Source organism: Teleopsis dalmanni, chromosome 2, assembly GCF_002237135.1.
Source record: "Teleopsis dalmanni isolate 2A chromosome 2, ASM223713v2, whole genome shotgun sequence".
In the NCBI taxonomy this organism is placed as follows: domain Eukaryota; kingdom Metazoa; phylum Arthropoda; class Insecta; order Diptera; family Diopsidae; genus Teleopsis; species Teleopsis dalmanni.
In genome coordinates, this window is record NC_051847.1 from 992,516 (window position 1) to 1,010,607 (window position 18,092).

At 31.6% G+C, this 18,092-nt stretch overlaps 1 non-coding gene across 1 annotated transcript; it reads left to right on the forward strand.

The window, feature by feature from the left end:
* The first annotated feature begins 2,024 nt into the window (after positions 1-2,024).
* Positions 2,025-2,096, forward strand: Trnae-uuc. Its single transcript has one exon. It is a non-coding gene; the product is annotated as a tRNA-Glu (tRNA).
* Positions 2,097-18,092: the final 15,996 nt, after the last annotated feature.

Below are 18,092 nucleotides of genomic sequence, written 5' to 3' on the forward strand. Positions count from 1 at the left end.
ATTTTTATTGGAAATAATAAGTTTGTGATTTTTTCAGTTTGAAATTACCACCTTATCCGAACACTTACAAAAATAAACTCGTACTAAATTGAAGCTCGAATATACGATATGCAAATTAAGTGGCAGTTCTTATTTTTATCCACTCATCGATCTATGTATACTTTTCTGTCAGTACGTCTGTCTGTGTTTGTATTTGCTAACATTGCTGTTCTGCATGTCAGATATTTTCTTATGCATTTGTTTCAGTAACACAATTAAAATGCAGTGCTGTCTGCAGTCTGCAGTCTGCAAGTGCCCAGTATGTGTGCTACATTAGACGGCGATAAACTGTTATCTGCAGTCAATGCAATTCCGTCAATTAATTCAAATACAAGCTCTTACACATCCACATCAACTCCCAATGATTCGCTGTTCTCGAACCGCCTCTAAACATACCGCGCCGTGTTTGCGGTATGTTGAACCAGTAGCAAGGGCTGCTCTGTTTACTGCTTAGTTGGTTGTATAGTAAAAATTTGTAGGGGAAAGCACAGTAAGAGCGGCAAAACTTAAGGTCAGCTTAGTCTCGTGCTGAACTACAAGAAGACACAAGAACTACAAATACTAGTAACTATGTAGTGTCGATTTCGGTCACAAGACCGAACAATTGCCAGTGTACAAATAACATACAAAACACTTTTACTACACAAAATACTTTTACAGCAAGTGTCGCTGAAATTATCCACGAGAGAATGAAAATACAGAAAGCGGAAGTTGCTTCAAAGAACCTTACAAAGAATTTAAGACCATTGAGGTCACTCTGTCAAGTCATTGGGCGTGCATTCTCTTAGAGCTGTAAACAAAAAATATTCCGGAGATAGAACGCGTCTTCGATACATTGATTAGCAACAATTTTAAGCCGCATCCATTAAAGCGCTTTAGGGCTAATTTTCTTATACATCGCTCTGCTAATGGGAAACTAACCAGCAAGGCTAGATGCACATACGCTGTATTGCACTACGATTCTGTAGTTCTGTACTTTTATGAGGGCGTATGACTATTTAGTTTATGTGCATTTAATGGGGGTATACAAACACATTTTATATCTAAATGTATCTAAATACTTTCAGTTTCTACTTTATTAATTATTTGAGCTATACTAGATGTTTATTTCACTTTTGTTTAATGCGGAAGCCTATCATAAGAGAACATTCCCATTGAATGGCTTAACGAGTCAACAAACTATGTAGGCCCTCAATTGAAAGTAATTGATAGGCAATTGAATGTTTACAAAACCAAATTAGAAGTGCACTTCGCCGCCCGGTTTGTGTACTAGAAAATTGTAAAACTTAACAATTAATTGTTTGGTATATAAAAACACAAGTAAAAGTTTTCTTCCCTAAAATCATAGTATATTAGTATTATATAAAATTACTTATAATGCTTTAAATAAATTATACTTGAAATCACAATATGTAAGTAAGTTGTTTCGTGGTTTTGTTCACTTCGCTACAACGTCCTCGATAGTATAGTGGTTAGTATCCCCGCCTGTCACGCGGGAGACCGGGGTTCAATTCCCCGTCGGGGAGACGGAATTTTTTTTAATTGTATATTTTTTATTTCAAAGCAAATTTTACTCAATGCTCAAAAATTATGTTTAACTTTTTATATTTAATTGTAATATATATGTTTTTACATTTATTTTAGAGCAAACTTATCTGTTCGCATTAAAATCAATTTCATTATTACACACATTAGATTCTTATTATGCAGTTCAGTGCAATTGAAATTCGTTAACTTTGTTAGAATGTGCAGAGCTTTTCTTCAAGGTATTCGTGTGTCTCTAATATATTTATTTATTGTTTTTGGAAAGTAAATAAAGTAATAATTAATATTCGGTTATATATTGTATTATGGTATTTAAGTATGAGGGATGATAGGGGGTATTTTTTTACTGGATGATTGGTAATGATCTTAAAATTAAAGATCATTTATTTCAAATCTAATACAATACGAAATAACAATAATTGTACAAAACTTGATGTATGTCCCATATGGTCTAGTGGCTAGGATATCTGGCTTTCACCCAGAAGGCCCGGGTTCGATTCCCGGTATGGGAAGAACTTTTTTTCGTGTTACTTTAATTTATTTGTACAAATTTATTTATTTTTTTTATTTTTTCCCACTAATTAACATAAAACATGGATTTAATTAGACAAACTTCCAAATGTTAAATTATACAATTTCGACTATGCGAACTGGTTTCAGATGTATTAAAATTCAGAATAGAGGCATTTATCCATTTTTTCTTTGTCTGAACGACGCGGGTATCTGCTGACATTTATTGGGAATCTAAATTACTTTTTGTTTCTACATTTTTTATTTTTTGATTTAACTGGCGCCATAGTAAGTTTTTTTGCATCTATATTTTGTTTACGATTTCTTTAAAATTTTTACGAGAAAAGGGTCAGTCAAAAAATAATGAAAACCCCAAAATACTGTTTTAAAATACTAATATAAATATAAATTGTATATTCTGCAAAATTGCATTTTTTTAATTAAAACAAAAGCAGGTTCTTACCCATATTTTTGGAAAAACATTCAAAATTTTTAAAGATATCAGGCCATCTCCCAAGATTTTTAAAAATAAGTGATAAGTTATAATTTCATATAATTATTTTCTCGATTGTAATTTTAATGAACAAAGAAATGTATCTTAAAATATAGTTTATTTTCAACTTAACACGGTTGTTTTCATTTTCATATGCACCGATTTAAGTATTTATCAGTTCGGACTAAAGATCAGAACTTCAAAAAAAAAAACTGGGGTTGAGTATTTTATTCTGAACGACTTCAGTAAATAAACACAATCCAGTGATAAAAGAAATAAAATTTATTGTTTATATAGTTTTATATAAAAAACATTTTAATTTTTCTGTACTTATTCCAAAGTGTATTGACGAATAATTTTAATAAATTAGTACTTTAGGTATTGCAAATGTTTCTGAACAAATCTAAGTAAAGATAAAATAAAAACCGCTAATGTATTATAGTCAGCGATAAGCGTAACAAGTAGTTATGCCTGTGACAGTAATAGCACTGCCCTCCAACACTGAATTAGTCATAAACAAGTGTTTCCAGTCAATAAAACAAGCACTCCTGTGCCGCCGACTTAATGGAATTGTTTAGTTTGTGGTATTATTGTGGTCATTTGGGACTACTAAATTGGCGTTTAACACAGGACATTTAGGTATAACCGTGTACACTGAACTAAATTTGTACACGATATATCACAAGAATATTTTACAGAATTTCGTTCTGTTTTTTCCACCAAATTTAGAGAAAATTTACATAAAATATAGGAAATTTTCCTAATAGTAATTATAGTTGTGTCAAAAATTTCATTAGTTTTGTGAGCTTGCTCTTATGAAATAATTGTCGCGAATTTTTTGTAGGTTGTATGCAGACACGTAGCTCTAGAAAGGGTTTGAGAACCTTAAGCTATTACTTTAAAATAAATCGAAGGAGTAATAAGACAAACATTTTCTTAAATTATTGAAATTATCTGAAAGTCTTCGTCAAAATAGTTTATTGGATTGGGTATGTAAAAAAAGATTCTATGAAATATGTTTCCTAAAATCATGAATAAATAGGACCATGTATATACTAAAAAACTTCAATTTCACTATATATATATCTGAAAAAGTTTTCGGTAGATGTTGGTGCTGGAGGTATGTAGTGCACAGAACACTAACAGCTGTGTATGAATGCGAATAGTACGATTTTCAGGAGATACGTCATATATTCCTTTAATTATTGAGTTTCTTTCATGAATATTTATTTTTAACTGGGCGTATAGTATGTAAAGATTATACTGGCTAAAGCACAACCAGGATATGCTTAATAAATGATTTATACAAGTATTAGTATATGTTGTGGGACAATGGTAGCAACAATTATAACAATTCACCTTAAGGGTCGAAAAATAAATATCCAGCCCTTTATTTTAGTGTCAGGCGACTTATATTTTTGAAATTTTGAAACTTTTATGTTATATTTAGACGCTCTTTTTTCTTCTTCTTAGTGGCTTATCCACTGTAAACCTTGGCTAATATTATAGTATTTTTTTACCACAAATTTGGAAAAAAAAGTTAAATGGTGCACTACTGGTGAACTACTGCCATGGATTTTCAAGCTATAAAATCATTCATCACCAGGGCCTTCTCTTGCTTAACATCTGTTCCCAATGATCAACTTGAGAAGACCATATGAAAGTATTTCATTAAATTGATAAAGTTTTTCTCACTCATCGTATATGCTTTTTTTCTGAGTGTACTTGGAAGTAAAACGCATATGTTGACTCTGTTCGCTAAATTACTGAACTATTTTAGGATGAAAGGACATATGCCAAGTCGTGATGGAGGTCAGTGGCAGGCGGCCTCATGCACCGGTGAGCAGCGATGGGGATAAGTCTGCTGTCTGTAGAACTAAACAAATTGTCGCATGCGGAATGTGTCCGCAGGGAAGAGACAAATGTTGTTCAAGAAATTCAAAATAGATTGTTTTGAATTATTGCAACACAAAATAAATTTAAACTTATAAAAAACTATTGTTTACTAGTTTCTTGTTGATGTGTGTTTAGTGGGCGTTTTTTCCTATGCCTAACATGCAAGCTTCAATTTTAAATAAACTCCCATTGCATGATTTGCATGATGACATGTCTGTGGCATGTCAATTAAATTTAGCCGTTCCGCAGGAAGTGAAGGTCTCGAGCATAGGACCAACTGTCCTTTCCCCATCTAAAGTCGCCATTTAATGGGCGGCAGTAACGCGATTTCTACATTTGCGTTGAGTTTAACTTATGTGCAGTTATGTTGCACAGATTTTGTTGTTTTATTTTATATTTTTTTTCCAAAAATAGAAATAGAAGAAAGCATAACTTTTCAATGGACATTTCCACACATTGCCAACACATACATTCGTTTAGGTGAGACACGTGGAACACACAAATGCATGACGAGTAGGGGCTGCAGGGGCTGTAGGAGCTGAACTGCAAGTTGGGTTGTCTTTGTCGGGTGGTCAAATTCGTTCTTAAGTCTTAAGGCGATGTTCATGTTCACAGCGAGTTTTTCGTTTTCGCTGTTTTTCATTCGAAACACACAACAAAGATGACATAAGAGGGTTGGTTGACAGAAAGCATGAAAAATGAATTAACTTGATTTTCCAACCATTTTCAATTGAATGTTATTGAGTAATAATTAACTAGTCAACTTGTAATTACCCATTTATAATTTGTCGGTCAATTTTCCTCTTAATTTCACTTTTTCCGCCTAATGAATTTTCAGTGGCTTTAGTAGTTCAGCTTTCGTTCTTGGAGTTGGATTTGTGCAATTCGTTGCGATTTTCTTGACTTGACGCGGCAGCGTTTTCAGTAATTTTGCATTTCTTGAAGTACTTGAAGGACCTTTGTCTATCCAACACAATATTTTTTTTAAGTTGACACTTCCACTTTTCACTTTTAATCAAAAACACACTGGCGGACTCGATAAAAATCGTGCTTCGTTTATTTCTTCCGATTTCAGTCTTCAGCCAACCCAACCGCACGCGCTCGTACGCTCACACCAACTGAATGCGAATTACAGCATTTATACGCGGCTCACAGTACGCCTTGCGCAAAATTTGTGTTGTGTGTGTTCCGTTTGTGGTGTCCCAGTAGAAAAAGTGGTCTTCGAAGACATTGTCTTCAAGACGGTCTTTGATACCGCGTCCGCATGTTCAAGCAAATTTGCAAAACAATTGCTCAAAACATGAATATAAATACTCTTTCTTTGCTTCCTCTCTCATTTTTAGTGTTCATAGCATCGAATTTGAATTTTACCTCAGATGACGCTATGTTTTATAAATGAAGTGACGCAATAATTTTGAAGTGTAGTGAATAAACATTTGTGAAATAAATATTAAAAAAATCAAAATGAATAAAGAAACAAAATCATTAAACTATGAAATATTAAAAAAAAAGATATTAAATCAAAACAAATTAAATAGTGACTTAGTTCCTGGAAAATATATTGATATTAATATTGAAGACAATAATTCCATTGAAAGTTATTTAAGAAACGAAACAAAGGATGTTGAAAATAAAAAAACTAAAAACATTTGTGAAAAATTAGCTGTTATATTTAAAAACACAGGATTAACAGGCGTTGTGGTAATGATATTTTAGAACTCTTAAGATCAGAAAGTTTAATTGTACCAAAATGCTCTTCAACTCTTTTGAAAACATATAAAACTTCAACAATAGATGATAGCGAAATGCTATAAATTATTTTATATTAGTTTTAGTTAATTTTAGATATGTTAAGTTATATTAAGTTAATTATTTAAATTAATTTTCACTATGTTTACTAGTTTTTACTAGTTTATTTTTAATATCTTAATAAAATTTATAATAATTTATAATAAAATTTATAATTTACTTTTAAAACTTTTAATTTTGAATGTAATGTAAGAAATTATTATATAAAATAAATAAAAGTACAAAATACAACAATTTCTTTCTACTTATTTAAAGAGAAAATTGAAATTCATTTAAAATTTAAAGAGTGCAACAAAAGAGTAGAAATAAAAAAAAGGGTGAAAAAATTATATGAGCACTGCACTAAGAGCGCACAACTTTCTGTCGAATGCGTCCGTTATGCAAGACATGGTCTTCGAGACGGTCTTCGAGACATGTACACAAAAATTCATTGAAGACATTTGGCTAATTTGTATGAAAGTGTCTTCGAAGACCGTCATACATTTGGATCGATCGGTCTTCATGTACGTATCCATGTCTTGAAGACGTCTTCGATGACGGATCGATCCGTTTTCTACTGGGGTGAGTGCGCTTGTGTGCGACTGTGTGATAGTGTGATTGTGTGTGCCATGTTCGCCAATTTTCGAAGAAATTGTTTTGTTTTGTTTTGGTTTTTGTTTACGTTTTGAATTCTTTTTAACTTTCTATCCACGCATTTGTGGTTCGTTCGCGTTGGAATGAAATTTCATTTGCACTTTCCGTTGTTATCAGTGGCAGAACGACTCCGAGGCGTTAATTGATAATGCATATTAAGAGAAAATAATTTGACAAACGCTCCGCAATAAATTGATGTGTGCTCTTTCCGTTACTTAAGAGTGCTTTCTTTGTCATCGAAAGTGAATTTCTGTAGCGCAGACGGCATTACGTGAGGAAAAAACTTCAATTCCCATCTTCTTCTTTAGTATAGAGATTTGTTACGTAGATACACTTAGCAGAAAAACTCTGCGTACAGAAAGTAAATTTTGTTTCAACATATAAAAAATTACTAAATAAATAAATTTTTTAAATCAATTTTATTTTTTATTAGTACTTTTATTTGTTATCTTCATTTTAAGCTAAAACTTATTTCTAACAGATTAGTAAAAAAATTATAATAATTAAAAATGTGAAAAATCAGCGCTATCGGTGGCAGAAAAAGTCTGCGTACAAGAGTTTAAAAAGCGTCGAAATATATTATTTTTTAAAAGATTTTATATTTTCAGTAACTTGTTGGATAACCTTTCCTTTTTATGACCTCCATAAGTCGTTTTGGTATCGAATTGACCAGCTTCGCAGTCTCATCGCTGCTTATTTTACCCCATTCCGCGTCGCTTACGTTCTTCAGCATTTCTTTGGAGGTTACATTGTATTCATGTATCCGATGCTCCAGTAAATCCTATAAATGTTCTATAGGATTCAAATATGGCGATTATGATGACGTTTTGATTTGCTTGGGCACATTTTAAAGCAACCAAAGCTTCACAACTTCTGCCGTGTGCTTTGGGTCGTTATCTTGTTGAAATAAGTAATTATTCTGTAACCCCAACTTCTCGGCACTGCTCTTTAAATTACATTTTAAAACATTTAAATAATCAACTTTATTCATTATCGACTCAAAAAATTTCATTTTTCCCACTCCATTACTCGCCATACACCCCCGCACTATTTCTCCTCCACTACCATGTTTTATTGTTGGATACAAATCTTCATCATTAAAGGCTGTACCCGGGTTTCGCCATATAATCGTTCGACCTTTAACGCTAAAGAGACAAAATTTGCTTTCATCTGAAAAAATTATGCGTTTCCAATATTCTGGAGACTTATTTAAATACTCCCTTGCGAATGCTAAATGCTTCATTCTAATAGCTTTGGAGATAAGCGGCTGGCTTCGTGTAAACCGGACATATTAGTGGTATTTTTTTAATATTTTGTGTACAGTGTCCACATGAATTTGCTTCTGGAATGTCTGGTCAATATGTTTATATAACAGAAGTCCAGTTAGTCGAGGATTATCTTTCACTGAATTAATAATGCTGCGAGTTTCTCTTGTTGACAGATTGGATGGACGCCCAAATCGCAGCTTCGAGGTCAATAATCCTGTTAAGCTGTTGTTGTTTACTACACTTTGGTTAGAAAAATGTGACCGCTTAACGATTTGACCAATTTCGCGATACATTTTCCTTTTTGTCCATAGATCAATAATAATACTGCTCTCACAGATAATAATTTCTTTTCCTTTATTTGTCATTAAAAATTTAATTACTTTTTAATCATTAAATTATAAAATAAGTGCGTGGGATTGTGTATAATGATATACTGGTTCAATAAAACATAAAGCACGCCAAAGTTCTACTGTTAAAACTTCGGGAATTCCCCTTTATATGTTTTGTACGCAGACTTTTTCTGAAATCGATAGCGCTGATTTTTTACATTTTTAATTATTATAATTTTTCTACTAATCTGTTAGAAATAAGTTTTAGCTTAAAATGAAGATAACGAATTAAAGTACAAATAAAAAATAAAATTAATTTAAAAAATCTATTTATTTAGTAACTTTTTATATGTCCAAACAAAATTTACTTTCTGTACGCAGAGTTTTTCTGCTAAGTGTATGTATAAAGTTCCGTTAGTAATTAATTACTAGCTAAGCAGTAGGGTACAGCTAAAGGATATTGAATCGGTATCGGTTTTACGATAGCCTCCCCAGAAGACAATGTGGAAAAAGTACCGATATATTAAAAACTAGCACGAAAAAGTGTTGGTATGTATACAGTTTCATTAATAATTAATTATTAAGATAGTTAAGCTGTAGGGTACGCCTAAAGGATATTGAATCGGTATCGGTTTCACGACAGTCTTCCCAGAAGACAATATGGAAAAACTACCAATATATTGAAAACTAGCACGAAAAAATATTGGTCTTCCTTAAGAAACAACAATCTCACATGCGATAGCTTTTACAAAAATATGTTGAAATATATGATGATTATAATATTCTAAATAGAAACTAATAGAAAGCAAGCAAATTATGTCGTATAAACGAACATTCTGAGAATTAAAATCTAAATCCTATTAAAATCAACTTATATCTAATTTTTATTATTTTAAATATTACATATAGATAGTATCTTAAGTCAGGGATTCCTTATAGGAATTTCAACTACTATATCAACTACTATATGTAAAGATCCCAACTAACATTATGAGACCTATAGTTCTTAAAAAAACATCGCAAAAACGATATGCCCCGTTTTTATCCGTTTCTATACAGAAAAAACTTTAGCAAATGCGATAATAATAGCCAATGATATACCCAAGATTGTACTAAAGAGGGGAGAGCTATATACTAGGGAAGACTATTGTTAGTAGTACTTTTATACTTCACTAAATCAATTATAATAGGATATAGAATAGCTCAAGGTATATACAGATTTATATGTACGAGTATGTTATGCATGTCTTGAAGATATATTCTTATTGGTAATAATTTTATGATCCTTATGTTAATACACTCAGTTCAAAAACTAGAACTAAATCTTCTATTATTTCTTTTTCCATAGCTGACAAGTTTCAACATTGTTTTCTGGGGGTTATGATCAAAATTTTAAAGCAATAATAATATTAAAATTATGTAAGAATTGTATAGCCTTTATTGTGTGTATTATGTTGTTAAAGGCTATCTATTCCTTAACAACTCCCCTCTTAATACGCCACTGGTTTTACTGTTGTATATGGAAATTCAAATATTGTTAATTGAGCAAGTTGTTGAAACATGGGTATAGATTAATAATCTAGTTTGCATTCTTTGTTGCATCTAAATTGTAAATTATTATTTTATTAGGAATTCAAACACTTTTAAGACTTACTGCTCCTTTTTGACATTAGATTTTCGTGGAATTTTGGATCTTCTTAAACCTTTTGATTTTCACTTTATTACTAATTTCGTTACGAAACCTTGATAGTTGTTCAAGTTATAAAGTTACTCCTGGAAGGCGAAAGTCTCACGAATTTCATCAAAGAGCTTGTCAAGCTATTTAGTTGCTTAATTTACTTAAATTATATCTAATTTGCAATCATTCAGTTTTCTGACTCCATATGCATTCTGTCCAATAAATCCTTAAGATACGACTGAAGTATAAATTGATTAAAAATTAATAATAGACACATATATACAAAATAATCAATATACTTTTTCATAATTTCCATACAGCAGTGTTCTAATGTGGACCCTGCTATTTAAAAGTTTTCAAATAAGTTAATTTGTTATATATTATAATTTTAGATATTATGGGTTTCTCATATATATGAAAGTTAGAACTCACTGAGCTTAAATCGATATTAAAAATAAGAAAAAAAATTTTTAGTATTTTAATTTTTTAAGATATATTAAAATGTGTTCAAATACATTCGCTTCGAAAAAAAGATTCAAAGTTATAGAATTTATGATAATCATCTATTAAACCTTTGACATATATCGTAAAAATAAATAAAGGCGATACATTTCAGAAGTTAAATGATCAAAATAAATTACCACATCTCATTAGCATGGTATTATAATACATAGTATAATCAATATCAATAATGGATAGCTTTATTTTGCGCTCTTCTAGTTCATTGCTTTTCAAAAAAGTTGCTATTAAATAACCCATAGACTTATTTTATCTTAGAGCAATACTTGATCTTATTTTGCTGGCATTAGAGAGAGATAATGATATTTATATGTTTAGATTTCGTCATTTCATTTTGACACGTCACATCTGCTAGTAGAAAGAGTCACAAATGCGTTCAATCTATCAAAAACTAGTAAAAACTGATTTGTAAAAACTGACTTGTTTTGACTAAACGATTAAGTAAATTGTTTTTTCCCAAGGAAGCATTTTGATAATTGAATGACTCCTTAAATGCGCACAAATTAAGGTATGAATATTTTGTTATTCTAATTCGTCAATATTTCAGTGATTGATCGAAATCAAACAGAAATCCATTAAACTGTTTCAACATAATTAATTTTCGTCCAATTAACAAAACAAGTTTCTCGATTGGCTTTGATTGCTGAGTTGAGGCTAGTAATTGCTGATAGCGCGCCTTTCTAGATAAAAGGACTTGTAAGCACATGTAATATTAAACGTAGCACTTTGCTTTGTATGTGCTAAGGTAAATAACACTTTAAGTTAATTATAATTAATTATTAATTAAATTATAGTTTTATGCCGTCCTCCAAAAGAGTTCACGGAGTGAAAGTCTTTATCAAACATTTCTATACTAGAAGCTATTAGTGCGTAAACAGTCTCAATTCTATAAATAATCACTAATTAGTCTAAAGTAATCTCCATTTTTAATTGATGACGTTTAATTGTTTTCAGTAAAAGTTATTTCCACATAGAATTGTGACAGATGTGTCGACAGAACGTCATGTAAAAATTTGTATTTCCGTGGCTCAATATTATTCTACCTATTATATGATAAGTATTATCCTAAATTAATATTTTTATAATGTATTATGATGTTAATGAAAATTTGCTTAAAATTTCATGCCAGAGAAATTGAATTGATTCGGAAGTAACGCTCTAGAACATAATTTTAAGATCAACTTAAAGGTAATGAGATGACTTCTTCATTCTTTTCGAAGATTTGCAACAAAATTTTTATTATTATTATTATTATTATTCATTGCATAATGTATTATAATTGTAAATAAAAGTTCAGTCATATTACAGCCCAAATTTTATCTTGTTATAAATATATTCCAATTATAATATTTTATAATGTCCAACGAAAACAATTCTGCTCATGCATATTATTAAGGACCAGTGGTAGATTAATCTATCATCTGACCAGAAACTCAGATCACTATAAATTTTTGGTGTCCATTTCTTTTGATGGAAATAGACTTTCCTTTTACATTTCTACTCAAATTACCATCAGTTTCACCATTTCATTAACGCTCTTCGATCCAACATTTGTTCATTATTACTTATTAATTAGGATGGAATCCTTGCAGATACAGTTTTATCAGCTAAAATCATCAGATGATTGTAAGGGTGTGGTGTATTCTGGCGGGAACTAGTAACTGTTATATTGACAATATATTTTCTACATTGTCTTAGGAATATTATGTTGTCGAGTAGAGCACGTATATTCTAATAATGCCGTAAGAAGTTTACAAAAATTATAAAGTTAAAGTGTTATGGATTTCTGATCGTAATGGTTGCCATAATAGTTAAGAAGAGTGCTCCTCATCTCATAGTTTTGGATCATGTTTATGTTTAGATTTTATTATAGATTTAAAATATTATTTTGAACTTCAAAAGTAAAAATAAATAACAATAACTTATTGTTTTAAAGAATATGTATTAGATTATTATGAGTATTGGATCATTGAAGTGCTAATTAAAAAATCGTAATAATGTTAACAATACTTAAATAATGCTTTGTAGTTTGGCACATTTTGTGGTTGCTTTTATAAGTTCAATTTTCTGTATTAGAATTATTTCACAAAATGTTTATATATTTAAAAGAAATATTAATATTTCCATAAATACGTAAATTTTTTTATTAAAAAAATAAATTATTTACTTCCCGCATTTAGTTTATGAAGTACTTTAGCTTCTCAACAATGAAGATAAATTATCGAAAGAAAATTTTATCAATGCTTCAATGCATTCAATGGAGAAATTCTAGGTTTGCCGCCAACAGGCAAAGTTAATTCATCTCCATTTGTTCTGTTTACTAAATGATTTTTTAATTTAGTTTAAACAAAAAATTGTTAAGACCTATTTATGAAATTCTTAGCTGAGGTGTTTCTAATAATAAGTCTGTTTTTATTTTCTTAAGACGCCGTAGAGGTGAGCCAATAATTCGGCCTTGTAGTGCATTAAGGTTATCATTGGAATTATCTATTATTACAGAAATTCTTGTTTGTGTTTGCTTAATGATTGCTCACCTGTAATTGTTGCTATAAGTTTCCATCGAAATCGCAGTTGTATAAACATTTAAGTGCTCTCATTAAATAAATGCAATAAATATGTTAGCACAAAATCTATTCGAAATCTCACTGAAACCACAACACTTGCACCATTTTCCGAGTGTAAAGTTCTTTTAAGTTTTGCGTGTTCGTCTATTTGGACTTTCAGCAAAAGTTTTCGTTACTGCAAACACTACCGACAGTTCAGCATGACATCAATGAACTGAAACTATAGAATTGAACTTGCAGGTCCTAACCATGTTTGACTGAAGCGATACTGAAATACATTCCGACGGCGACAAGGCAGCTAGCCGTCAATACGATATTAGGTGTTTAGTGGGGCCGGGCTCTGAGGGGAACTTCATGCCGTAATGTATATCAAGCACATTTAGAAGAATGTAATATTTAAATAGTAAAGGAAAGGCAATAGTAGCACTCCGTACGCACAAGTAAGTCATACTAAGGATAATACACTTACACACGCTCACATGAACACCAAATCAGTCAATCAGTAACATTTCACTACATACTCGCTTTGACATGCCCTCTTAGTATACTTTTTATACCAGGAAAATAGTGCTTAAATGCTTTGTATAGTAAAAATACTAAATTTGTTACTCTCCCACTACCTGCGAGTTCATGCGTTCCAAATTAGTGTTGCCGCTCCATTTTCATAGAGTTTATACCTAACCTGACACAATACGTTCACTTTCAGTTCACACAAGAGCCTATGGAAGGATATGAGGAGTAAAAGCAGAAAGAGGCTATCACGAAACAAAGAAAACAAATCGTGCGACATTTCAGAATTGTCAAAGGAAAAAGTTCGTTTTCTATATTTGTGCTGCTCCCTTTGATATCCTTTGTAGTGGACAAAAAAGTTGTGAAGTTGTCTTTTTTCAGTTTTCTTTGGAAGCGCTTATGTGCCTTCATTACCATTGTTATAGCTTAATTCCTTATTGGGTATTAACACAACCACACTTTCACACGATGTCATAGAAATGCTTTACCTGGAGTGAACCGTGCCCAAATAAATATTTACAGCTACTTTTGAACTCTGTTAATACCTCAACTTGTGCTCGCAAGCAAATGTTAGTGTAGAGATAATAACCAATGTTTCAATCAGTTTAGTTACTGAGACACTGTGAGCTGTACTAATAGACTATTGGACTGTTCTGGTTTTATTATTATATATTTGGTTGCATATCTCTTCTCTCGACTAATTACCATAAAAAAACTCCTGATGCAAATGGGCGTCTTAATGATTTACTTAACGAGTGCTTATCATTTATCACGTTATATTTATATATATGTATATATTGTGGAACGTTGGGACAGCGCTCCGATCAATAAGTGGCCACACTGAAGTGAAGGATTATCCGAAGTACACTATGAAATTACTTGGGTCCTTTTTCGTCCTTCGATTCTCGGATGTCGTTATTGAGTTACAGCTGGAGTGACTTTCGTTTGCATAATTACATGTCTTGTTAATGCAAGCAGCTCATATAGCTTGAGGTTGCCTGCCAAGTCATCACCAGCTCAGTGGTGTTCCAAGACAATCTTCCTCCTCCTTGCCAGTGTTGGACATTGGTATAATATATGCACGTTGTATTTAGTGTAACTAAACTACCTAAAGAAACTGTAACTTCGCAGTGATAAAAATAAGAGATTATGTTGCGCAATTATCACCTTAAGTCATTATTTCTCTGAATGTTTTCATTTTTTACAGGGGATAAGAATTATTTACATATAAGTTAGTATTTTAAAACATTATTTCTATGTAAGGAGTCCTTTTACCAATCTTATTTGGGTTTTTTGTATTATTATTGGTTTTTAAACACATTTCGAGTAATATGAACCTTTCTTCAACCATTTTTAAAACTTATAGACAGTAATTGTTATGCTATAATCTGTTACTAATATTGATTCAAAAGATCGTTTTAAAGTGTATAAAAAATATTGTAATTATTTTTCTAATACAACTTAAGAAATGGCCATGTATCAATTTTCATATAAAATATATAGTTACAAAATTCTTTGTGAATATTCAAATATCATAGTATGACAAACTACTTTCATATCCCTGCCAAGATAGAGTAGAATGTCTAATTGCTTTACACCTAATGGATTTCATAAATTTGTCCATATACAATTTTACACAAAATGGGAACAAATTGCAAATATCTAGTAATATATTTTTAGAAGTCCTTTTTAGAAAACTGATTTGACTGAATTTTATGCCGTAGGGTGTACAAATTCTTACGAACCTCGAGTGTACGAAAATAATTGTAGTCTTCTTTATGAATGCAAACACGAAAGCAGAGGAGTGAAGAACTTATTTTTATTGTTTTCTATATATAATCGTTTTTCTTTTAGAAATACCTATGCCATACATTATTGTAGCCGTACAAAGAGCATAGCTATTTCGTGACGTTTTCAAAGAAAAAGTCTACCAGTGATAAATCGGTGCGATTGTTTTTAATTTTAATGGATTTCTGTCAAGGAACGATGAGATCATAGTTTTGGCTGCGTGCAAAAATTCAATGACGAAAGACTTTCGCATTGTATTTGGATACGAAGAGGTAAGCAATGACGTACTCAAGAATATTTTGGCGAAAAAAGTGTAAGAGTTAGGTGTGACCAGCTCGACGAAATGTTAATGGCAAATTACATAAAATTCTTTAATTGCCTTTTAATGTTCTCGAGGTAAGCTGAGGTGTAGGTATTATCCAAATAGGAAAATGATTGGTTTCGAGTTTTCGCAAAACATTTTGCTGCTTTCATAAAACTTAAATATAGTCCGCCATGTCCCCGAAAAAAACTTAATAAATAAATGTTATAATAAAAAAATATTATACCCATCAGTGGTCTTATTCAATCAATTTTGCAGAAAATTTGACAACTTATGAGAATAATAACTTATAATTGGAGCCAATAGGCATAGACTCAGAGACATAGCTATGATATAAACTCTAAGCGAAAAGGAATAATTTTCATCACAATAAATTGAATAAGAATTTTTAAGTTTAATAAGTTTAAAGGACATTATTAGTTCGATTTCTTTTTCAATATACACTTTGGAAAAAATTAGTTTGTTTTCATTTTCACATCAACGACTAACCTCTATGCCACAAGAAATCTACTAATAAATAAGCCTAAGTAATTAGAAATAAAAAAATCTGATTCCGGTGAAAAATTTCATCGTTCTAAGTTAACAAAATCCAGTAATCCAATTTATTGCTTAGCAGACAAATAGTAAATGAATGTTCTCCTCTTCAACGTCCTCTATTAGATGATGTAAATCTCAATATTAGCTTTCAGTCAACAAATAATAAAAACTGCTTCGTTGTTACGTGTTCGATTTGTTCACAAGAATGCAGCAGGGACACGCAATATGGATTCATTGCCACTTGCTGTCCTGTAACGGTTCGATGCTAATTGTCCTCAACATGTGCCAGGTAAGGATTGTTATCTGTGCTCATTTTAACACAATAACCAAAGAAATTAAGTTCAATTTCGTTTTGGGTTGACATGACTTTATTTTTTTGTTATTTTAATTAATTGCTGAAAATAAATATTTTTAATATATTATGCAAACGAAGACAAACTCAATTGGTTGTACATTTGATTGAGTAAAAATAATTGAATTTTTTTAAAACTCTGTTGAAATCTGTATTTGATTTTAGTATAGTTTTTAATTAAAAATGCCATAAATAGTCTAAATCTACTACACTGGCGGTCAGTCATTAACCTACTTTTCTAGTTGGCTAATAAATACGTACATTCAACATCGGCTTTACTGTGATAAAAACAAGGCTATATTATTCTTAGTGTGTTAGGCACATTCACAGACCTTGGCTTCATTTATGTTCACGTATCCTCAAAAGAGTTCCTTGATGACAAAGAAAGCACCACAGGATTGGCGTTTTTTCATTCACAGACAGGTCAGCATATGATCAACGCGAAAAGCAACAACTCCCCCATTAGGAAAATATGAACCAACCTGAGAATTCCATAAAGCTTGCGAAGTCCCTAATTGAAAAAGCAGAATGACAGCTCGATCAGGTCGGTAAAATAAAGGGACCCGACGATTTTAGATCTTCTTCTAGCTAAAGATGGGTATTGAAGTATGAGATGGCCTATAGTTTTCTTGTCATCCTCTGAGGATCACAACCACGATTAAAGTCATTATAAAGATCAAATCAGTCTCATAACATGCCAACCTATTATGCAGTAACCCGTCAGTACTGATACCGAAGTGCTAAGCTGGTCACGCCTTAGTTAAAGTAGCTGCATGGCTTGTTTTTTGTCCAATTAGACCAGGATTCGGTGTAAATTGGACAAAAAATAACCCGCCCAATGTATGATAAAAAAAATCAATTTATGGGCATTTAAATGCAAAAATATGCCACGAAAGAGTATTCAAGTAATCTTTAGGTTTCAGTCACCTAAGTCTTGTATAAAAAACACTAATGAAACCGAATTGCGGCACATTTTATGTGAAGCATTAGAAAATCAAGCCGTTGCGAACACAAGGACTACGCTTAAAAACTTTCTAAAGTCATATGGGTATCTCCTGATAGACCGCCGCCAATAATAAAGCCGTATAATGGTACCACTGTACCAGCACGGACCACTCGAAACTTGTGGATGTGGTTTTCAGAGCCCGGATTGTCTTGCACAGCCAAATTGCATATTCAGAGAATCGGTTTGAATTAGAGAAAAGCATACGTAAAATGAAGATCTTAACAGATACAAAAGTTCTTTTGTACAGTCCGAAGCATGACGCTGTACATATCCTGCTCCACATATTGCAAAAGG